The following is a 25,256-nucleotide window of genomic DNA, read 5'->3' on the forward strand; positions in this document are numbered from 1 at the left end:
TGGATGCGATACATCATGCCACTTATCGGGCACATACCAGCATTAATAAGGCGGCATGCACCTAGAAATGTAATCAAAATTGCAAAGGACAGTTCTCCCGATAAGAGCTGTCCTTTGCAATAGAAGGGCTTCTAGGTTTATGACCCAGGAGTCCTTATGCACATGCTCAGAATAACGCATGCACCACAGTGGACACTGGGAGAGATCTGATTGGATCCCTTTCAGAAGGAAATGCGAAAAGAAGCCCATGGGCTTCTATTGGGCACTATCTAAAGATGATGTTGCCCACTTGCTTCAAGCTCCGGAATGTAACGCATTAGGTACATATGTGAAAGTGGCCAAAACACAGAGAAAGCCATTTGTTGGAGGTTTGCACACATGTTCAGCTTTAGTACATCACTCCCTCTGTCAAGACTGTGCTAGATAAATAGTAAATAGAAGCTGATTGGGGGCCTGATTCAGCAAGGACCGCAATTGCAAATCTGCACGCAGGCTATAAGTATGATGTATGCACACAGGTAGCTTTGCAATTGCGATCCTTGCAATTATGGTAATGCAGCAGGAGGCATCACGCCTCCTGCTGCATTACGTATCCGAGCTGCATTGTCCAACACAGCATCGCATTCTCTGCGGACCATCAGCCAGCTGCGTGACACATGGGGTCCCGCAGCTGGCCGCCGCAGATTAGAGTAAGAGGCCAGGAAATCTCCATCAGCCGACGGAGATCCTGGCCTCTTCCCTCCCCCCCAACAGTGGCGACACGCCTCCATTTCAGTAAACGGAGGCCATCGCCGCCCCCTCCCCGCCCACAAACGCCAACAGACTGTCAATCACTGACAGTCTGCATGTGGGATCACAGACCTGTTCTGCACATGCGCAGAATGGGTCATGCGCCTGCACAGATTCCCGATCATCAGGGATCTGCGTTCAGCAGTGCACTTGCGTGCGCTGCTGAATTAGGCCCAGGGTGCTTTGGGCAACTTCTCCATTTTATCTCCCTCCAAGGCTTGATACATCTAACCCTTTGTGTGCAAAAGGAGGGAGTATTTTCCCTTAATGCAAAAGGAAAATTGCATTTCTGTCCTTTGCAATTCAAAACACTTAGGTGAGCACTAAAACGTCTTGCTGTTCTACCCATTGCACTTCAAAGGGAATGCATATTTTCCACCTTCAGGAGTACACTAAAAGTGCCTATAGGAGAGGCAGAATCACCTGACAAGCGCACTATGGAAAACTGTAAACTAACATTAACGTCCAACATTAAAAACACCCCTTTCATTTACTTAAATCGTGTACATTTTCTCCTAAAATACTGTTTGGCATAGAGTCAGAGCCAAAAGACTTTGGGGCCTATGTATCGAGCTGTTTGATACATAAAATTATGCAGAAACTACAGTTGCTCCTATGTACTAATGGCACAATGCAGGTGATTTCACACAGCGTGTGGGGGTGGTGATGTGGGAGTGGTCGGAGAAATGCAGGCGTGCCAGTCCGTTTAAACGCTGTGCATAAATTAGCCACTGCGACGGCATACGCAGCTTGAGTACCCACTGAGAGTTGTAATTTCTGAGACAGGTATGGGCTGCTGTAATTGTGTGTGAGGGGCCGATGTTACTCGATGTAACCGATGTATATGCAGGTCTGCGAGGTCGTACGGATGTGAAATAATGGTAGTGGGTGTCTCTATGCTGGCTTTGCGATTGCAAAAATTTGCATATTTTCGCAGCAGATCTGCGTGCGTAATCGCAATCGCAATAGCGTTCCTTGCTGAATCAGGCCCTCTGTCCATTCCTTTCTAATAAATACAAAATGAAGTCTGATTATGTCACTGCTCCTTAGAAATGGACACACCAGTGCAAATTGCAAAGGACAATAACTCATCCAGATGAGGACCATGGGTGCTAGAGCCCATTATCCGAAGCAGATAAATTAAACAAACTGCAAACATCCACAGGATGGAAACAGTGCACAATAATGCTGTGTGCTTTGTTGCTGCTTACTGTCCTGTTTTTATTCTTATTATAATATTTGTATTGTGGAGAGAGAAGGGGGACAAGTTCAAGTGGTGGAATATAGGACTCCACAGAAAGCAATTATTTATCATTTGTCACACTTACTGTATCATAGTAATCCTACACTTAGAGGACTCACTTTGGCTCACTAACTCTTAAGTATCTAACATCAAGCGCCTAAGTGGACCCTTCAGTCCTATTTAGTTATTGATGGCATATAAAGTTTCAGGGAGTAATTGAAATGATCCCTTTGTTATACATGAATCCACGTCTCCTTCGGATCCTTCTATGGTGATTTTTAGCAAGCTTAAAGGCTTCTATAGACAATGCCATCTAGAAATGGGGTTGCCTAACGGGCATAAGCTCCAGACATTTATGCTTTCCGGAGTTTGCACATAGAACTCTCCGATATCTGCTGCTGACCTTTTCAATATATGGGGATCCATATGTATTGCGGTCAACCTCAGAAAACTGCAGTTTTCTGAGGCTTTACCGCATTTTACAATGGATGCATATTGCCCTGTATGAGACGCAATAAAGAAATACTATTGCTAAGTACATTCAAAAAATATTATTTGATGACATTCTCTGTGGTATGAAACTTAGTAGAAGCAGTGGTTCTGTCCTGGGTTATATATCATTACAGAGTGAATATTGCACACATCTCCGACGAAGCGGTAAATTTACTAAGAAGTGTTGGGCTGGGAACACTAATCGCAGCTCTTCGCCAGAGTGTTTTCTGACGCAAATCATAAATTTACTAAGAAGCGTGTTTGCCTGACTATTGGCATCTGATGGTGATACACACCGTGATCTGGTGTGTGCGAGTTAACTCGTATTGACCCATAATCGCAAATGAATTTGCAAATCCCGGATGTGCCGAAAGTCGCAGGGCAAATCTCTAAAGGCGGATGCACCTGAACACGCACCAGAAGTGCCGATATAATCATAGTAAATTCGCAAACACATTTGCAAAATTTTCCGATTGGTCAAAAGCCACACATGCTACTGTGTCGTCACCATGCCCTAATAAATATGTCCCCGAACTACGGAAACACGTTCATTGGTGGCGTTTGCATTGGAAGGAGTTTGTGCACTGTGGAGAGGAGAGTTGTTTGGATAATGTTTTCATTGCTGGTTGGCTTGCGATATGCCAATGGTGGCGAACCCTGGCACTCCAGCTGCTGTGGGACTACTTATCCCAGCATGCCCTACCACAGTTTTAGCACTCCATAAAAGCAAAACTCTGGCAGTGCATGCTGGGATATGTAGTCCCACAGCAGCTGGAGTGCCAGGGTTCACCGCCACTGCGATATGCTATCTACCATCCCCGTTACTGATTGAGAGTTCCCAGTAGGAAGAAGTTACAGCAGCCAGCAGTTTTTACAGGCCTGATATGGTCTGTGGCAGGGCAGTGTCTGGCTTAAGCTGAGTTTTAACAAGGTCATACAGGTGCATTAAGTTGTTGCGGTTGAGGCGGAACATCTGGATGACCTCGTTATCAGACCCTGCAGTGGTGAATTTTACCTAGGGTCTGCGGGACTGTAACCCCCCCAGTAAAATCTGCCACTTGAAGGGACTACCTAGCAGTGGTAGTGACTTCTCATTGGAAGCGCTCCTTGCTGATCACAGCCAGACAGGCAGTCCCAGGAGGGATATGTTTTCTCTGCCAGTTCGGACTGCAATAGCAGAGAGTGCGTCCCGTGGGAAGCCACTCCCCTGCTATTACAGTCCCTATAAGCCAGCCAAGCAGTGCTGGGCTTAAGCCACACACCCTTAATTAGGTCCCACCTTCACCAACAAACGTAAGCCCCGCCTCGCAGTGACATCAGCCTATGACCAGCAGCCCCCCCCGGCCAGGTAAGGAACCACCGCTGGACACTGCATTTAAATTTAACCGCCCACGGAAGAACCTAGGCCTATGTAGGCTCTGTGGCAGCTCCACCCGCTGGTCCCTCTGTTCTGTTTCGGGAGCAAACAACACTGCTGCAAAGTGCAGACACCATCTAATCATAGGAGGGTGATTTGCAGCCAGTGCACCAGGCAGGCAGCACAGCAGTGGTGCCAGACCATTGGTACCTACTACCGTCTAGTGCAGGGGTGGCCAAACTCAGTCCTCGAGATCTACCAACAGTTCACGTTTTCCAGGTCACCCAGCAGGTGCACAGGTGTAGTCATTACTCACTGACACATTTTGAAAGAACCACAGGTGGAGCTAATTATTTCACTTGTGATTCCGTGAGGAGACCTGGAAAACGTGAACTGTTGGTAGCTCTCAAGGACCGAGTTTGGCCACCCCTGGTCTAGTGTATACAATGAAGAAGCACACTGCCAGGCCAGCGATGAAGCACCGATTCGGATTGGATGTGTGACAGTTTAGACAGTCAGTGACACAGCTTAAGATGAATGGTTGTTTAGTTCATTTCCTTTCCTTTACCAGCTGCCCTTATCAACAGTAAAAAAATATTATATCAAATCCTGACCATAAACACACAGGGTGTGGGGGCACCAGAGACATCAGTTTACCGAGTCCCAAGATTTCAGTTGCCGGCCCTGCCTGGTACACTGTTACTGACATTGTATGTGACTAGGTATAATTAAGATGCAAAAAGTACAACCTTTAGCAAAGCATCTAATGGTGCATACATACGGTCAGATTTGATGAACAATGAACGATTGAGCGATTTTTACAATGATTTGAACGGTTTCATCAACGATGAAAGCATCAAAATCTGACTGCAAACAGTCGATGTCAGAGATCGTTATCTGACATGCAGAAACCCGCATCGTTCGTTGATGCATGCCCTATATGTCAAAGATATGAATGCTTGAACGATTTTTACAATCGTTATCATTCATATCTGATAAGAAATCTGACCGTGTGTATGCACTATAAGTCTTGCCAAGTGCCATATGGTACAAAAACACTCGGTGAATGAGAACATATCTGTATAACAGAATCATTGTAGAAAGGAGGATTTGCTTGTATACAATAGTAGTGGATCTTTTATGAGATCTCTTATGAGCATAGATTTTAATGGAGATTTCTCTCCATTTAAGTCTATGGGGAGACACACTGACCGCATACAGCCAATCAGCAAGCTGTTCCGACAGAGATGCCAGCTGAATGGCTGGCGGCTCCTTCAATGACGGGGCACACGTGTGCCCCGGTCATTTGCGCAGAGCAAAGGTATGTGTACACACACATACCTTTACTCAGTCTGCTTGGATTTGGGTACACTCGTGTTATTTTTTTAACCCTTTGGATGCCTACTTAGAGAAGAGGGCGTGAACTACGCATGGGAGAGGTGAGTATGGATTTTTTTTATAGGTACCCCTATGGATTACTTCGGGTACTAGGTGAGTATGTGTGATAGTGAGTGTGAGTGTGCATGTACTGTATGTTATAATAAAATTTAACTTTCACGGTGTATGTTGTATTTATTTACGTATTGCTTTGGTTGTGGAACTACAAGTGCCAGCGGGCCCATAATGCCCCACTTGCTGGTATTTGTGGTTCTCCAAATACCAGCATGCGGGGGAGGCTTGCTGGTAGGTGTAGTTCCCCAACTAAAGACAATATTTAACCGTTTATTTTACACTACACACTAACACTATCAATCCGCCACCCACCGCCCAGGGGTGGCGGGGATAGCCCCGTCCTATCAGCCTAGGCCAGGGGTGCCCTGGAGAGGGGGACCCCTTTATTGGAGGGGTCCCCAACTCCCCAGGGATCCCTGACCTGGGCTGACTAGCGGTCAGAGCTGATGCTGTGGCTGGAGGACCCAGTGAAAGGGCTCCCCTGGCTGTGGCATCAGTCCCCTGCTAGAAATGGTCCAGTGCTGGTTTTAAGTTTAGGAGTACACCTACGCAAATTTTTTCCCCCTACAATTAAAACCAGGACTGGCCCTGCAGCCTGGTGCTGGTACCTTATTTACAGTGGAACCCTACTCATTTTGTTCCCCGTAATTGTAGGTACCAGGACATGCTGGCAAATCCTGGGCTGGTTAAGCTTTGGGGGGGGTGACCCTATGTCATTTTTTAAAATATTATTTAACCTGTTTTTTACAGGTCTTACACACAAGCAGCTTACACATATCTCACTGATATATGCAGGCTGCTTGCTCGGGTGAGTTTCCAAGAGAGAAAACACTGCAATCTCAGGTGAGTAATCTCACCTAAAGTCTCCTTAAACTCTCCTTAATCTCTCCTTAAACTTGCAATTTGGTGAAAAAAACTCGATCTGCTTCACCATCGAAAAACTCACTTTCACCTAAACTCACTTCTTAGTAAATTTGCGAGTTGTTAAAGGGAAAACTCACCCGAGTTTTGGTGAAGCAAAGTGAGTTTAAAAACTAAAAAACTCGACCAAACTCCATTCTTAGTAAATTTACTCCTTGTGGTCTATAGAAGGGATAGCTTAGTAACTTGATAAATAGCATTGCTTTAAAGTGGACTCACAGAGAAAGGTAGAAGTACAAAACACTTTAATTTGTCCTTTCGCTGTTTCCCATTATGTAAAGTAATAGAATGTAGCCCCTGTGCAACCAGGTACCTTAGTGTACCAGGGGGAGGTAAGTGTGGTTAATCTCACAGTGAGTGTCACCTTTGCTGAAGTGCAATTCATCCACCCAAATAGTGTTCTCTCTATGGGATAGCAGATCTTGGCAAGCTCACACAAGGTCTGACTCGGGAAACCCCAGATTAACTCACAAGACATATGAAACATAAAAACATAGAATTTAACGGCAGATAAGAACCTCTTGGCCCATCTAGTCTGCCCCATTGTTAAACATATTGTTACCTCAACCCTTATTGATCCTTACTTCTTCTGAAGGATATCCTTATGTCTATCCCATGCATGTTTAAATTGCTCTACTGACTCCTCTGATGGGAGGCTATTCCACTTGTCCACTACCCTTTCAGTGAAGTAATTTTTCCTCAAATTTCCCCTGAACCTACCACCCTCCAGTTTCAGATTATGTCCATCTCGAATCGAATGTGCAAATCCCTCCTCAAATCCCACATTTACTAAAATTTTAGAAGCCTTTTCTAAATCCAATACAATTTGGTTCGATTGTGAACAGTGGGCATGATTCAGAGCCGGACGCTCTGACCAGAGCGCTCGCTCTGAATCAGGGCCCTCCTACCTAAAAATGGAGCGGCCTCTTGGACGCTCGCATAGCTGTGGGTTACCACCCACAGCTATAGCGAGCGTCCATGATGATGGTCGCGATGGTCAAGACCATCACGACCATCGGGCTTGCGACGAGACCCTGCGGTAGGGTCTCGCTGCCGCAAGCCCAGGAGTGATTTTGGCTCTATCAGAGCCAAAATCACTCCCACTGACATCACTACTGATGTCAGTGGGGCCAGACCCAGACAGTAGGTGTTCCCATGGGAACACCTCCGTCTGGCAGCCACGCCCCCGGCACGCCCACCAAAGGGGCGTGCTGTCACTCACCATCGACAGCACGCCCCCTTTGGTGCGAGACCCGGAGCGACAGCTTGGCTGTCGCTATGCAGGTCTCGCGCATGCGCATGACGGAGCTCCCTCCGTCGTGCGCATGCGCATTAGGGCACCATCGAACCGCTCGCAAGTGTCCTACCCTCGCGAGCGGGTCTGAATTAGGCCCCGTGATCGATGTTCGATTTTGCATGTTTATGTACAAATCGAACACCAAATCCCACTCATAATCGAACTTCAAGTTCCCAAATGAATAGACCTGCTTCATGCTTTCAATTTTAGCATAAGCAAGTCTGATTAACACAGATGCATGCACAGAGCAGTGATATCCATGCAAGCATCTGTGTGTAAAATGCTTGTAAAGTGTTAAATAAAAAAAAAAAAGATAAAATTACGTGCTGTTTCCCCCTAAAGCACAACCAGCCCCGGACTTTTCAGAGCCAGTCCTTGTTGTGTAAACAAAAGACATATAGCAGTCCCCTATATTTGCCACAACCAGCACTGGACTAAGTGAACCAGTCCTGGTTTTGAAAATACAGGGGACAAAATGAGTAGAGGTCCCCTGTATTTACCATAATCAGCACCGGACTCTTTCTAGCTGGGGGTGTAATGCCACAGCCAGGGGAACCCTTTCACCGGGTCCCCCGGCCAAAGTATTACGCCTGGTCATTAGTCAGCCCAGGCCGGGGATCCCTGGGGAGGTGGGTACCCCCCCAATAAAGGTCTATTCATTTCATTTGGGGATTTGAAGTTCGATTTTGTGTCCGATTTCAAATCTAATATTAGTAAATAAGGGATTTGTGTGTTGGTCTTTGTAAAAGTACAAATATTTTTCCGATGTTGGATTTTGAGTGGGATTTGAGTGAAATTTGGTTTTATGTTCGATTTGACATTCGATTTTGCCTTTAGTAAATCTCCAAATGCAAAATCGAATGAAAATCGAATGTCATATCACACTAAAATCAAAATCGAACATTAATAAATAATAACTATACCCCGAAGTGTCTGAGTTGGGTACGGAAAGATCAACACTCAGATGTACTAAGCTTTGGAAAGTGATACATTGTAAAGTAATAAACTACCAGCCACTCAGCTCCTGTCACGTCACAGGCTGTGTTTGAAAAATTACAATTAGGAGCTGATTTGTTGGTAGTTTATCACTCTCCAATTTATCACTTTCCAGAGTTTAGTACATCTGCCCCACTGAGTGACACTGTCTAAAGACTCAGGTGTTATACTTCTTAGAGCATTGTAACTGTGCGGGTGTTATAACATGCTAAGTGGCATACCTTTGGGAATACTTAAATATTTCTGAAACATATAAAAAAGTCTGTTTTAGGAAGATTCCTGCAAAATTCTGTTAATAAATATGCCTTCTTAATTAAAGTTTTTTTCTTCATTGTTGTATGTTTGGAACGTTTGAATCTCATTATACTTCTCTTTTTTCTATCTTTTTCTTTCTCTTTTAACAATTTCTCCTTGCAATTTTATCTTTCTCTCCTTTTCACCCTCAGTTTCACTCCCAATATGTCACTGTGTAATCTGCATTATACATCAGCATTTTTTTTTTCTAAATATTTTCTGTGTTTTATGTTCAGAGGTTGAAGAGAGAGATCCTGACTTTATAATGTATGCACCTAAACACACTGGGAGGGCCTAGACATGAGGGAAGCAGTATAATTTACCAACGGCCGCATGGCCGGCGGTTCAAATCCCGACAGCGGCTGCCCGACACAGGAGGAAATCCCGATCGTCCTAAGGTAAGTACTAACTAACCGAATTCTACCCCCCTAACCCTAACCCTCCCTTAGGGGTGCCTAATCCTGACCTCCCTCCAAGTGCCTAACCCTAATCCCCCCTCTAAGTGCCTAAACCTAACCGCCCTTCACCGCAGCCTAAAACTAAGTCCCCCGTGGAGGTGCCTAACCCTAACCTCCCCCCCAGGGGTGCCAAACCCTAACCCCCTCTTCCCCTAGCCTAAACCTAACCTCCCGGGGGGGTGCCTAACCCTAAGTCCCCCCCGGGAGCCCTAAACCTAACCCCCCCCCCCCCCGCGCGGCTGTCGGTGCCCGGCTTTTCTTCGATCGGCAAGCCGGGTATCGGGCTCCCAGCGTAGGTTTAATGACAGGAGTCAAGATTTCAACGCCTGTCATTAGTGCCTTGCCGGAAGGGGTCTGTTAGCTGCTCACCGAGGTGTTTCAGGCGTCGGGGACAAAATAATAGACCTCCGACTTCTGTGGACAGGTCTCAGACTCCGTACGGCTGCCGGGGGCACCTGGATTCGTAAAAAGCGAGCAGCTGCTCCAGCTTCTATGGGTGCACTTGTATAGTATACCGGCTCCTGAAGGTGTAATAGCCGGGAGCGGTGTTCCATAGTGTAACAGTAAAACATTTGTGTGCGCTGGGTAGAAAGTAAGTCCAGCCTGGATCCACATCCAAGGTGTGCCAATATGAGCTTGTCCTGCGGCTAAAAACTTGCTAAATAGGCACCGGGTAGATAAGAAATAGTAGTGAACCAAATAGTCAGCAAGAGCACTAATGTGAAGGTCCTTGACGCGTTTCTCCGGGTTCAAGCGTCCTGGTTTCATCAGAAAGTTTTGGGAAATGTTCCTGGCACCCCCCTAAAGATGTCCAGACATGGCGGATCACTATGGGTACCCCCATTTTTGCCTGCTGAAGGTAATCAGAGTTTTTATATAGCCGCGGCAGGTGCATAATTGCGCCTGTGAAGAAGGGGTGAAGCATAGCACTTACCTTTTTTTTTTTGCAAAAAAAAAATTCCATCAAATTTGGGGTACATGAAATTGGGTACAAGCATATTTTTAAGTCCTTAAAGTGAATTTTTAAAATTCTTCAAAAATGCACCTGCCGCTACTACCCGCATTCTTGAAAACACCTGCCACATACATGGGGACCCCCCTGAATCAATTTTGCTAGTTTAAAACATTGTTCCACTATTTTTTTTTCACCCCCAAAATTAAAGTACATTTTTTGGGGTGACCTGAGGATTTTTTAAAAATGTTTTTGACACAATACTTTTATTGGACATTAAAAAGGCTGCAGGCTATTTTTTTTTCTTCTGCACCCCTAAACTCCAATTCTGAACTTTTTTTAGCCATGTATTACATGGTGAAAACTTATCCCCGTTTTTTAACAAAGACTTTTCGCACTGGCGAAAAGTCTTTGAAATTAAATACAGGGATAATTGAAAAAGGAGTAATTGAATATGGTCCTATATGATTATACATCCCTAAGCACTAGATATTGTTTTATTATATTTCTGGATATAAATTAGGGTTTATATTAACAATTATGCAGAAAATAAAATTAGGAAGCTCTCCAAAACAGCACGCCCACTTCTTTAACCCCTTCCTCCTCAGAAATTGCTCTCTGTCTGTAACACTCATGAAGCACTGCCTGTGATCCACCAAAACATGGCTGCCAATATACTTTAAAACATTCACTTTTGATGAAGCTCCTCCCACTCCAATGTAAACTAAGCTCCTTTCAAGATCCATTATACATTATAACTGTCCCACCAAAATCGCAGCAGATAGCAAATGGGAACTGTGTATACTGTATATTCATAGCTGTCTGGTAGATAACAAGATGAACATAGAACACATAGTAAATAACATGTTTCATTGTGTTGTCTGTACAGATCTCTATTTAATGTGCAGCTGTGTGTAGGTGGCAGGCCCGTTTCAATGAAAACAATATTTATGGAGAATTGCTATACATTGTTATAGCGCAACTCACCTAATAACATACCCATAAGTGGGGTGATCTATGATTTTATTATGTCTCTTAATGTAATCACCTCACAAATGAGAGTTAACTGACTGCAGACACCGCAGCTATTAAAGTAATAAGTAAACATCTGCAATTTAAACCGTTTTATGCTAATTCAATCATATTTATGTAGTTGTCAGAAAATATATTTAAGGGTGTTTTGGTTCAATAAAACACATTTTTTAGGTCTGTCAGATGTGATTGTTGATAATGACACTGATTTCTGTCTACAGATTGACATTTGGTTTAGCGTTTCATTTAAGAATTTTTTTTTTTCATCACAAATATGCAATACTTTAACCATTTAATATTGCAGGATAACTTCACTCTCCTGAATCTAAATTTGACAGGGGCGGTAGTATAATGTGAGGAGGGGAACGGAGATAAGCAAGTATTTGGAGCATATTTATCAAATTAAAAAAGTCTCATAGCTGGCGAAACTGGGGACCAAATGTAATAGGGTGAGAGTTTAGAAAATGTGAGACTATAGCAGTAATCTCTCACACTCGTTAAACTCAGCCAATGTAATAGGGTGCGAGAACATGCAAACTCTCATGTTTTTCGACTCAAAAAACTCTCACGATTTAAACTCTCATCCAGATGTTTTCCCATTTTGAAGATACAACTCGACCAATGTGAGAGCTTACTGCTAAACTCTCACATTTTGTAAACACTCACCCTATTACATCTGGCCCTGGGTGTTTTTGCTGAAGATACAGGATTTTTTTCTTCAAGTTCCTGCATATAACAAATTGATACCGCTAGGGATAGCACTGCTATATGGTGACATTTGCAGACAGGAGATAAAGGCATATGGGAGACTATTAAACAGCAGCAATACCTGTCACCATCTCAGGGTCTTCTCCCTTCTTCTGTCCTCTCGGAATGTTCTGCTGAGATGAGAATAGGTATCTGCAGTCATTTAGGGAGCTTAATGAGATCCATGCTGCAGGAGTAATTAATGAATTCAAAGCCCCAGAATGCAATGCGTGCAAGCTATGTTCCCTCCCACACTAAGCAAGACCTGCACAGCAGTGCCCAGGAGAGCAGTTGAACAGGAGATGTGGACGGTCAGTCTTTCAAGGTAAGGGAAGGGAGTCCCTACCTAGAAAACTTGATGGGTCCTCCAGAGATTTTCTAGGGCTCTTACTTTTCTAGTTACAGTATGACCATGGCCCTAGTAAAATAGTGACCCAACATTCCCAAATTAAAAAAAAAGTTAAGTAACCGTCACACAGAGTAATTAGTACAAGTGGAAAGTTACAGGGAAATATGGTGGTATAGGGCCTCCTACTGGTCTCTTAAGCAAGTTTATTAAACTCTACTATTGAAATACAGTAAATAATTTTGTCATTAGTAGGCCAGCACCTATGGGTATGAGGGATGTAGTTAGCAGACAAGCGGCCGGGATGCTGCCGGTCTAAATCCTGACACGGGACTTAAGATAGGCGAAATACAGCCGGTTATCTTAATACCGACGCCAGAATCCAGAAGGACGCCATCTCAAGCGAGGTAAGTCTGGGGTGTCTTAGCTGTTAGTGAGAGTGTTAGGTTTAGGCAGCGTAGCAGGGTTAGGGTTAGGTTTTTTTGGGGGAGGGTTAGGGTTAGGCACCCCTAAGGGGGAGGGTTAGGGTTAGGCACCACTGTGGGGGTTAGGTGTAGGCACGAAGGGGGGAGGGTTAGATTTAGGCACGAAGGGGGGAGACTTAGGTTTAGGCACTAGCGTGGAGGGTTAGGGTTATGGTGTCGGGTGGGGAGGGTTAGGCTACAAGAAGGGAGGATTAGGGGGAGTAGCGGGGAGGGTAAGCATACTTTCCCGACCATCGGGATGCCACTGTCTGTATTTTGACAGGAGGGATCCCGACTGTAGGTATTACCTATTCCGGGCATGGCACCACTAATGATATCGTTGCAATAGGGCCACTAATGTCTTAAGTCATCCCAAGTGCACACACATTATTATGGTTTGTTATTATTAGGGATAATAGGACTAACTTCCTTCCCAATCTCTCTCTTTCTCTCTTTCCCCATCACCTGTCTCTTGCTCCTTCATACCTCGGTCCCCAGCCTACTGACCCCCCCTCCCCTTAACTGATCTTATCGCTCACCGCAGGGGCAGATCACCAGGGATAGACACTGTGTGGCTGGCATTAGACACAGAAGAACACATGACAGATTAAGAAGTCCAAATTTTCCTGCAGGCTACAGGCATGTCTGTGTTTGCTAGCTGGGGGATTCCTCTCCTGGACTGATTGCGCACCTGTGAGTCTCTCTGCCTGTGAGAGCTGCAAACTCCTGACTTTGGCAATCCAGCTGATGAGTTAGACCTGAGATACAGACAGGGGCGGATTGGGAATTTAAAGTGGCCCTGGAAAAAACGTAGAAAGTGGCTGCATGTGCACGCGCCGTAGGCGTGGGGGTGGCCTTGTGGCAGGGGTGTGGCCTAATGTGAAAATGTATCATTTGTCACACTTACTGTATCATAGTAATCCTACACTTAGAGGACTCACTTTGGCTCTCTAACTCTTAAGTATCTAACATCAAGCGCCTAAGTGGACCCTTCAATCCTATTTAGTTATTGATGGCATATAAAGTTTCAGGGAGTAATTGAAATGATCCCTTTGTTATACATGAATCCACGTCTCCTTCGGATCCTTCTATGGTGATTTTTTGCAGAAAGAAGCTTAAAGGCTTCTATAGACAATGCCATCTAGAAATGGGGTTGCCCAACGGGCATAAGCTCCAGACATTTATGCTTTCCGGAGCTTGCACATAGAACTCTCCGATATCTGCTGCTGACCTTTTTAATATATGGGGATCCATATGTATTGCGGTCAACCTCAGAAAACTGCAGTTTTCTGAGGCTTTACCGCATTTTACAATGGATGCATATTGCCCTGTATGAGACGCAATAAAGAAATACTATTGCTAAGTACATTCAAAAAATATTATTCGATGACATTCTCTGTGGTATGACACTTAGTAGAAGCACTGGTTCTTCGCACACATCTCCGACTAAGCAGTAAATTTACTAAGACGTGTTGGGCTGGGAACACTAATCGCAGCTCTTCGCCAGAGTGTTTTCTGACGCAAATCATAAATTTACTAAGAAGCGTGTTTGCCTGACTATTGGCATCTGATGGTGATACACACTGTGATCTGGCGTGTGCAAGTTCACTCGTATTGATCCATAATCGCTAATTAATTTGCAAATCCCGGATGTGCCGAAAGTCGCAGGGCAAATCTCTAAAGGCGGATGCACCTGAACACGCACCAGAAGTGCCGATATAATCATAGTAAATTCGCAAACACATTTGCAAAATTTTCTGATTGGTCAAAAGCCACACATGCTACTGTGTCGTCACCATGCCCTAATATATATGTTCCTGAACTGCGGAAACATGTTCATTGGTGGTGTTTGCATTGGAAGGAGTGTGTGCACTGTGGAGAGGAGAGTTGTTTGGATAGTTTTTTGATTGCTGGTTGGCTTGCGATATGCCAGTGGTGGCGAACCCTGGCACTCCAGCTGCTGTGGGACTACATATCCCAGCATGCCCTGCCACAGTTTTAGCACTCCATAATAGCAAAACTCTGGCATTGCATGCTGGGATATGTAGACCCACAGCAGCTTGAGTGCCAGGGTTCACCGCCACTGCAATATTCCATCTACCATCCCTGTTACTGATTGAGAGTTCCCAGTAGGAAGAAGTTACAGCAGCCAGCAGTTTTTACAGGCCTGATATGGTTTGTGAGAGTGCAGTGTCTGGCTTAAGCTGAGTTTTAACAAGGTCATACAGGTGCATTAAGTTGTTGCGGTTGAGGCGGAACATCTGGATGACCTCGTTATCAGACACTGCCAGTGGTGAATTTTACCTAGAGTCTGCGGGACTGTAGCCCTCCCAGTAAAATCTGCCACTTGCAGGGACTACCTAGCAGTGGTAGTGACTTCTCATTGGAAGCACTCTCTGCTGATCACAGCCAGACAGGCAGTCCCGTGGGAAGCACTCCCCTGCTATTACAGTCCCTATATTCCAGCCAAGCAGTGCTGGGCTTAAGCCACACACCTTAATTAGGTCCCACCTTCGCCAACAAACGTAAGCCCCACCTCGCAGTGACATCAGCCTATGACCTGCAGCCCCCCCCGGCCAGGTAAGGAACCACCGCTGGACACTGCATTTAAATTTAACCGCCCATGGAAGAACCTAGGCCTATGTAGGCTCTGCGGCAGCTCCACCCGCTGGTTCCTCTGTTATGCTTCGGGAGCAAACAACACTGCTGCAAAGTGCAGACACCATCTAATCATAGGAGGGTGATTTGCAGCCAGTGCACCAGGCAGGCAGCACAGCAGTGGTGCCAGACCATTGGTACCTACTACCGTCTAGTGCAGGGGTGGCCAAACTCAGTCCTCGAGATCTACCAACAGTTCACGTTTTCCAGGTCACCCAGCAGGTGCACAGGTGTAGTCATTACTCACTGACACATTTTGAAAGAACCACAGGTGGAGCTAATTATTTCACTTGTGATTCTGTGAGGAGACCTGGAAAACGTGAACTGTTGGCAGCTCTCGAGGACCGAGTTTAGCCATCCCTGGTATAGTGTATACAATGAAGAACCACTCTGCCAGGCCAGCGGTGGAGCACCGATTCGGATTGGATGTGTGACAGTCTAGACAGTCAGTGACACAGCTTAAGGTGAATGGTTGTTTAGTTCATTTCCTTTCCTTTACCAGCTGCCCTCATCAACAGTAAAAAAATATTATATCAAATCCTGACCATAAACACACAGGGTGTGGGGGCACCAGAGACATCAGTTTACCGTGTCCCAAGATTTCAGTTGCCGGCCCTGCCTGGTACACTGTTACTGACATTGTATGTGACTAGGTATATTTAAGATGCAAAAAGTACAACCTTTGGCAAAGCATCTAATGGTGCATACATACGGTCAGATTTGATGAACGATTGAACGATTTTTACAATGATTTGAACGGTTTCATCAACGATGAATGATTGAGCGATTTCTGACAGTATTAAATTAAAATGAATGAAAGCGTCAAAATCTGACTGCAAACACAGTCAATGTCAGAGATCGTTATCTGACATGCAGAAACACGCATCTTTCGTTGATGCATGCCCTACATGTCAAAGATATGAATGCTTGAACGATTTTTACAATCGTTATCATTCATATCTGATAAGAAATCTGACCGTGTGTATGCACCATAAGTCTTGCCAAGTGCCATATGGTACAAAAACACTCGGTGAATGAGAACATATCTGTATAACAGAATAATTGTAGAAAGGAGGATTTGCTTGTATACAATAGTAGTGGATCTCTTATGAGATCTCTTATGAGCATAGATTTTAATGGAGATTTCTCTCCCTTGAAGTCTATGGGGAGACACACTGACCGCATACAGCCAATCAGCAAGCTGCTCCGACGGAGATGCCCGCTGAATGGCTGGCGGCTCCTTCAATGACGGGGCACACGTGTGCCCCGGTCATTTGCACAGAGCAAAGGTATGTGTACACACACATACCTTTACTCAGTCCGCTTGGATTCGGGTACACCCGTGTTATTTTTTTAACCCTTTGGATGCCTACTTAGAGAAGAGGACGTGAACTACGCATGGGAGAGGTGAGTATGGATTTTTTTTTATAGGTACCCCTATGGATTACTTCGGGTACTAGGTGAGTATGTGTGATAGTGAGTGTGCATGTACTGTATATTATAATAAAATTTAACTTTTACGGTGTATGTTGTATTTATTTACGTATTGCTTTGTTTGTGGAACTACAAGTGCCAGCGGGCCCATAATGCCCCACTTGCTGGTATTTGTGGTTCTCCAAATACCAGCATGGGGGGGAGGCTTGCTGGTAGGTGTAGTTCCCCAACTAAAGACAATATTTAACCGTTTATTTTACACTACACACTAACACTATCACTCCGCCACCCACCGCCCAGGGGTGGCGGGGATAGCCCCGGGCTATCAGCCTAGGCCAGGGGTGCCCTGGAGAGGGGGACCCCTTTATTGGAGGTGTCCCCAACTCCCCAGGGATCCCTGACCTGGGCTGACTAGCGGTCAGAGCTGGTGCTGTGGCTGGAGGGCCCAGTGAAAGGGCTCCCCTGGCTGTGGCATCAGTCCCCTGCTAGAAATGGTCCAGTGCTGGTTTTAAGTTTAAGAGTACACCTACGCAAATTTTTTCCCCCTACAATTAAAACCAGGACTGGCCCTGCAGCCTGGTGCTGGTACCTTATTTACAGTGGAACCCTACTCATTTTGTTCCCCGTAATTGTAGGTACCAGGACATGCTGGCAAGTCCTGGGCTGGTTAAGCTTTGGGGGGGGACCCTATGTCATTTTTTAAAATATTATTTCATCTGTTTTTTACAGGTCTTACACACAAGCAGCTTACACATATCTCACTGATATATGCAGGCTGCTTGCTCGGGTGAGTTTCCAAGAGAGAAAACACTGCAATCTCAGGTGAGTAATCTCACCTAAAGTCTCCTTAAACTCTCCTTACTCTCTCCTTAAACTCGCAATTTGGTGGAAAAAACTCGATCTGCTTCACGATCGAAAAACTCACTTTCACCTAAACTCACTTCTTAGTAAATTTGCGAGTTGTTAAAGGGAAAACTCACCCGAGTTTTGGTGAAGCAAAGTGAGTTTAAAAACGAAAAAACTCGACCAAACTCGATTCCTAGTAAATTTACTCCTTGTGGTCTATAGAAGGGATAGCTTAGTAACTTGTGATAACCACCTGATGAAAAAGGTACTTTTGTAGGTGAACCAGATAAATAGCATTGCTTTAAAGTGGACTCACAGAGAAAGGTAGAAGTACAAAACACTTTAATTTGTCCTTTCGCTGTTTCCCATTATGTAAAGTAATAGAATGTAACCCCTGTGCAGCCAGGTACCTTAGTGTACCAGGGGGAGGTAAGTGTGGTTAATCTCACAGTGAGTGTCACCTTTGCTGAAGTGCAATTCATCCACCCAAATAGTGTTCTCTCTATGGGATAGCAGATCTTGGCAAGCTCACACAAGGTCTGACTCGGGAAACCCCAGATTAACTCACAAGACATATGAAACATAAAAACATAGAATTTGACGGCAGATAAGAACCACTTGGCCCATCTAGTCTGCCCCATTGTTAAACATATTGTTACCTCAACCCTTATTGATAATTACTTCTTCTGTAGGATATCTTTATGTCTATCCCATGCATGTTTAAATTGTTCTACTGACTTAGCCTCTACCACCTCTGATGGGAGGCTATTCCACTTGTCCACTACCCTTTCAGTGAAGTAATTTTTCCTAAAATTTCCCCTGAACCTACCACCCTCCAGTTTCAGATTATGTCCATCTCGATTCGAATGTGCAAATCCCTCCTCAAATCCCACATTTACTAAAATTAGATTTTAGAAGCCTTTTCTAAATCCAATAGCCAGACGCTCTGACCAGAGCGCTCGCTCTGAATCAGGGTCCTCCTACCTAAAAATGGAGCGGCCTCTTGGACGCTTGCATAGCTGTGGGTTACCACCCACAGCTATAGTGAGCGTCCATGATGATGGACGCGATGGTCAAAACCATCACGACCATCGGGCTTGCGACGAGACCCTGCGGTAGGGTCTCGCTGCCTCAAGCCCTGGAGTGATTTTGGCTCTATCAGAGCCAAAATCACTCCCACTGACATCACTACTGATGTCAGTGGGGCCGGACCCAGGCAGCCACGCCCCCGGCATGCCCTCCAAAGGGGCGTGCTGTCACTCACCATCGACAGCACGCCCCCTTTGGTGCGAGACCCGAAACGACAGCTTGGCTGTCGCTATACAGGTCTCGCGCATGCGCATGACGGAGCTCCCTCCGTCGTGCGCATGCGCATTAGGGCACCATCGACCCGCTTGCGAGCGTCCTACGCTCGCGAGCGGGTCTGAATTAGGCCCCGTGATCGATCTTCGATTTTGCATGTTTATGTACAAATCGAACACCAAATCCCACTCATAATCGAACTTCAAGTTCCCAAATGAATAGACCTGCTTCATGCTTTCAATTTTAGCATAAGCAAGTCTGATTAACACAGATGCATGCACAGAGCAGTGATATCCATGCAATCATCTGTGTGTAAAATGCTTGTAAAGTGTTAAATAAAAAAAATAAAAAAATTACGTGCTGTTTCCCCCTAAAGCACAACCAGCCCCGGACTTTTCAGAGCCAGTCCTTGTTGTGTAAACAAAAGACATATAGCGGTCCCCTATATTTGCCACAACCAGCACTGGGCTAAGTGAACCAGTCCTGGTTTTGAAAATACAGGGGACAAAATGAGTAGAGGTCCCCTGTATTTACCATAATCAGCACCGGACTCTTTCTAGCGGGGGTGTAATGCCACAGCAAGGGGAACCCTTTCACCGGGTCCCCCGGCCAATGTATTACGCCTGGTCATTAGTCAGCCCTGGGGAGGTGGGTACCCCCCCAATAAAGGTCTATTCATTTGGGGATTTGAAGTTCGATTTTGTGTCCGATTTCAAATCTAATATTAGTAAATAAGGGATTTGTGTGTTGGTCTTTGTAAAAGTACAAATATTTTTCCGATGTTGGATTTTGAGAGGGATTTGAGTGAAATTTGGTTTTATGTTCGATTTGACATTCGATTTTGCCTTTAGTAAATCTCCAAATGCAAAATCGAATGAAAATCGAATGTCATATCACACTAAAATCAAAATCGAACATTAATAAATAATAACTATACCCCGAAGTGTCTGAGTTGGGTACAGAAAGATCAACACTCAGATGTACTAAGCTTTGGAAAGTGATACATTGTAAAGTAATAAACTACCAGCCACTCAGCTCCTGTCACGTCACAGGCTGTGTTTGAAAAATTACAATTAGGAGCTGATTGGTTGGTAGTTTATCACTCTCCAATTTATCACTTTCCAGAGTTTAGTACATCTGCCCCACTGAGTGATACTGTCTAAAGTGAGAATGTCGACCTGACAATGATGGGACCAAGATCCTGACTCTGTTATAGTACTTAGACAATTGTAACTGTGCGGGTGTTATAACATGCTAAGTGGCATACCTTTGGGAATACTTAAATATTTCTGGAAACATATAAAAAAGTCTGTTTTAGGAAGATTCCTGCAAAATTCTGTTAATAAATATGCCTTCTTAATTAAAGTTTTTTTCTTCATTGTTGTATGTTTGGAACGTTTGAATCTCATTATACTTCTCTTTTTTCTATCTTTTTCTTTCTCTTTTAACAATTTCTCCTTGCAATTTTAGCATGGCCGACGGTTCAAATCCCGACAGCGGCTGCCCGACACAGGAGGAAATCCCGATCGTCCTAAGGGAAGTACTAACTAACCGAATTCTACCCCCCTAACCCTAACCCTCCCTTAGGGGTGCCTAATCCTGACCTCCCTCCAAGTGCCTAACCCTAATCCCCCCTCTAAGTGCCTAAACCTAACCGCCCTTCACCGCAGCCTAAAACTAAGTCCCCCGTGGGGGTGCCTAACCCTAACCTCCCCCCCAGATGTGCCTAACCCTAACCCCCCCTTCCCCTAGCCTAAACCTAACCTCCCGGTGGGGGTGCCTAACCCTAAGTCCCCCCGGGAGCCCTAAACCTAACCCTCATCCCTGCGCGGCTGTCGGCGCCCGGCTTTCCTTCAATCGGTACGCCGGGTGTCGGGCTCCCAGCGTAGGTTTAATGACAGGAGTCGGGATTTCAACGCCTGTCATTAGTGCCTTGCCGGCAGGGGTCTGTTAGCTGGTCACCGAGGTGTTTCAGGCGTCGGGGGCAAAAGAATAGACCTCCGACTTCTGTGGACAGGTCTCAGACTCCGTACGGCTGCCGGGGCACCTGGATTCGTAGAAAGCAAGCAGCTGCTCCAGCTTCTATGGGTGCACTTGTATAGTATACCGGCTCCTGAAGGTGTAATAGCCGGGAGCGGTGTTCCACAGTGTAACAGTAAAACATTTGTGTGCGCTGGGTAGAAAGTAAGTCCAGCCTGGATCCACATCCAAGGTGTGCCAATATGAGCTTGTCCTGCGGCTAAAAACTTGCTAAATAGGCACCGGGTAGATAAGAAATAGTAGTGAACCAAATAGTCAGCAAGAGCACTAATGTGAAGGTCCTTGACGCGTTTCTCCGGGTTCAAGCGTCCTGGTTTCATCAGAAAGTTTTGGGAAATGTTCCTGGCACCCCCCTAAAGATGTCCAGACATGGGGGATCACTATGGGTACCCCCATTTTTGCCTGCTGAAGGTAATCAGAGTTTTTAAATAGCCGCGGCAGGTGCATAAATGTGCCTGTGAAGAAGGGGTGAAGCATAGCACTTACCTTTTTTTTTTGCAAAAAAAAAAACTCCATCAAATTTGGGGTACATGAAATTGGGTACAAGCATATTTTTAAGTCCCTAAAGTGAATTTTTAAAATTCTTCAAAAATGCACCTGCCGCTACTACCCGCATTCTTGAAAACACCTGCCACATACATGGGGACCCCCCTGAATCAATTTTGCTAGTTTAAAACATTGTTCCACTATTTTTTTTTCACCCCCAAAATTAAAGTACATTTTTTGGGGTGACCTGAGGATTTTTTAAAAATATTTTTGACACAATACTTTTATTGGACATTAAAAAGGCTGCAGGCTATTTTTTTTTCTTCTGCACCCCTAAACTCCAATTCTGAACTTTTTTTAGCCATGTATTACATGGTGAAAACTTATCCCCGTTTTTTAACAAAGACTTTTCGCACTGGCGAAAAGTCTTTGAAATTAAATACAGGGATAATTGAAAAAGGAGTAATTGAATATGGTCCTATATGATTATACATCCCTAAGCACTAGATATTGTTTTATTATATTTCTGGATATAAATTAGGGTTTATATTAACAATTATGCAGAAAATAAAATTAGGAAGCTCTCCAAAACAGCACGCCCACTTCTTTAACCCCTTCCTCCTCAGAAATTGCTCTCTGTCTGTAACACTCATGAAGCACTGTCTGTGATCCACCAAAACATGGCTGTCAATATACTTTAAAACATTCGCTTTTGATGAAGCTCCTCCCACTCCAATGTAAACTAAGCTCCTTTCAAGATCCATTATACATTATAACTGTCCCACCAAAATAAATAACATGTTTCATTGTGTTGTCTGTACAGATCTCTATTTAGTGTGCAGCTGTGTGTAGGTGGCAGGCCCGTTTGTTATAGCGCAACTCACCTAATAACATACCCATAAGTGGGGTGATCTATGATTTTATTATGTCTCTTAATGTAATCACCTCACAAATGAGAGTTAACTGACTACAGACACCGCAGCTATTAAAGTAATAAGTAAACACCTGCAATTTAAACCGTTTTATGCTAATTCAATCATATATTTTCTGACAACTACATAAATATTTAAGGGTGTTTTGGTTCAATAAAACACATTTTTTAGGTCTGTCAGATGTGATTGTTGATAATGACACTGATTTCTGTCTACAGATTGACATTTGGTTTAGCGTTTCATTTAAGAATTTTTTTTTTTCATCACAAATATGCAATACTTTAACCATTTAATATTGCAGGATAACTTCACTCTCCTGAATCTAAATTTGACAGGGGCGGTAGTATAATGTGAGGAGGGGAACGGAGATAAGCAAGTATTTGGAGCATATTTATCAAATTCAAAAAGTCTCATTGCTGGCGAAACTGGGGACCAAATGTAATAGGGTGAGAGTTTAGAAAATGTGAGACTTTAGCAGTAATCTCTCACACTCGTTAAACTCAGTCAATGTAATAGGGTGCGAGAACATGCAAACTCTCATGTTTTTCGACTCAAAAAACTCTCACGATTTAAACTCTCATCCAGATGTTTTCCCATTTTGAAGATACAACTCGACCAATGTGAGAGCTTACTGCTAAACTCTCACATTTTGTAAACTCTCACCCTATTACATCTGGCCCTGGGTGTTTTTGCTGAAGATACAGGATTTTTTTCTTCAATTTCCTGCATATAACAAATTGATACCGCTAGGGATAGCACTGCTATATGGTGACATTTGCAGACAGGCAGTGGCGTAACTATACATTTTGCTCCCCCTGCTAAAAAAAATTCTGACCGCCCCCCCCCCCCCCCCATGCAGGGCCCCAGGTAGTGGTCCCCCTATGCAGTGCCCCTTACATAATGCCCCCAGTAGTAGACCCACTTATATAGTTCCCCCAGTCCTAACCCCCCAGCAGTGCCTCCAGTAGTAGTCCCCCACCAGTAATCCTCACCTATGCAGTGCCCTCAGTTGTGGTCCCACCAGTGCAATGCCCCCAGTAGTGGTCCCACCAGTGCATTGCCCCCAGTAGTAGCCCCCCCCAGCAATGCCTTCAGTAGTAGTCCCCCCCAGAAATGCCTCCAGTAGTAGTCCCCCCACAGTAACACCCCCAGTAATAGCCCCACCAGCAGTGCCCCCAGTAGTAGTACCACCCCAGCAGTCCCACCCAGAAGTGCCCCCAGGAGTAGTCCCCGCAGCAGTGCCCCTAGTAGTAATCCCCCTCTTTGCAGTGTCCCCCAGTAGTGGTCCCACCAGTGTGCAGTGCTCCTAGTAGTATTCCCAGCAGTGCCCTTAGTAGTAGTCCCCCCCAGCAGTGCCTTTAGTAGTAGTCCCCCCCAGCAGTACCCTTAGTAGTAGTCCTCCCCCCCAGCACTGCCCTTAGTAGTAGTAGTAGTAGTTCCCCCTAGTGCCCTTAGTGGTAGTAGTCCCCCCCAGTGCCCTTAGCAGTAGTCCGTCCTCCCCCCCCCCCAGTGCCCTTAGCAGTAGTCCATCCTACCCCCTAAGCAGTGCCCTTAGTGGTAGTCCCCCCAGCAGTGCCCCCCGCCTGGCCAGAAGCACACACACACACAAAGAAAATAAAACTCTGCTTACCTTGATCCCCGCTCCAGCATGCTCCTCCGTGCAGCGTCCTCCCGGGCCGGCCCGCTCTGCATGATGGGAGAGACGTCATGACGTCTGTCCCATCACGCACTGCAGGAGCCGGAAGCCCGGCTCCCGCAGTGGGCGCAGCAGCCGACGAGAGTCTGACAGACTCTCATCGGCTGCTAAAACAAACACACAGCTGGCGACGCCGGCGGCTGTGTGTTTGTTGCTAGTAATGTAGTGCGGACGGCACTTATGTGCCGTCCACACTACCGCCCTGCCTGGGTGACTAACAGATGCTAGAGGTCCAGTAGACCTCTAGCATATGTCTCCTCCTAGGCGGCGGCCATTTTGGGAGGGCTGTTTTCTGCAGATTTCATGCGGACGGCAAGTCCGCATGGAATCTGCAGGCAGCCACCTCGCCCCACAAGCCTCCGCGCCACCAAGCCACCGCGGGGGCTGTAGTTACGCCACTGTAGACAGGAGATAAAGGCATATGGGAGACTATTAAACAGCAGCAATACCTGTCACCATCTCAGGATCTTCTCCCTTCCTCTGTCTTCTCGGAATGTTCTGTTGAGATGAGAATAGGTATCTGCAGTCATTTAGGGAGCTTAATGAGATTCATGCTGCAGGAGTAATTATGAATTCAAAGCCCCAGAATGCAATGCGTGCAAGCTATGTTCCCTCGCACATTAAGCAAGACCTGCACAGCAGTGCCCAGGAGAGCAGTTGAACAGGAGATGTGGACAGTCAGTCTTTCAAGGTAAGGGAAGGGAGTCCCTACCTAGAAAACTTGATGGGTCCTCCAGAGATTTTCTAGGGCTCTTACTTTTCTAGTTACAGTATGACCATGGCCCTAGTAAAATAGTGACCCAACATTCCCAAATAAAAAAAAAAGTTAGGTAACCGTCACACAGAGTAATTAGTACAAGTGGAAAGTTACAGGGAAATATGGTAGTATAGGGCCTCCTACTGGTCTCTTAAGCAAGTTTATTAAACTGTACTATTGAAATACAGTAAATCATTTTGTCATTAGTAGGCCAGCACCTATGGGTATGAGGGATGTAGTTAGCAGACCGGCGGCCGGGATGCTG

At 45.3% G+C, this 25,256-nt stretch overlaps 1 long non-coding RNA gene across 2 annotated transcripts in view; it reads right to left on the bottom strand.

The window, feature by feature from the left end:
• Positions 1 to 24,215, bottom strand: part of LOC148538994 (uncharacterized) — a 204,890-nt gene extending 180,675 nt beyond the window's left edge. For both annotated transcript variants that reach the window (XR_015871351.1, XR_015871352.1), the window contains exon 1: positions 24,169 to 24,215. This is a non-coding gene — a long non-coding RNA (uncharacterized LOC148538994). The remainder of the gene's footprint in view (positions 1 to 24,168) is intronic.
• Positions 24,216 to 25,256: the final 1,041 nt, after the last annotated feature.

This window comes from Taudactylus pleione, unplaced genomic scaffold (assembly GCF_031769625.1).
Source record: "Taudactylus pleione unplaced genomic scaffold, aTauple2 ptg000032l, whole genome shotgun sequence".
NCBI lineage: Eukaryota > Metazoa > Chordata > Amphibia > Anura > Myobatrachidae > Taudactylus > Taudactylus pleione.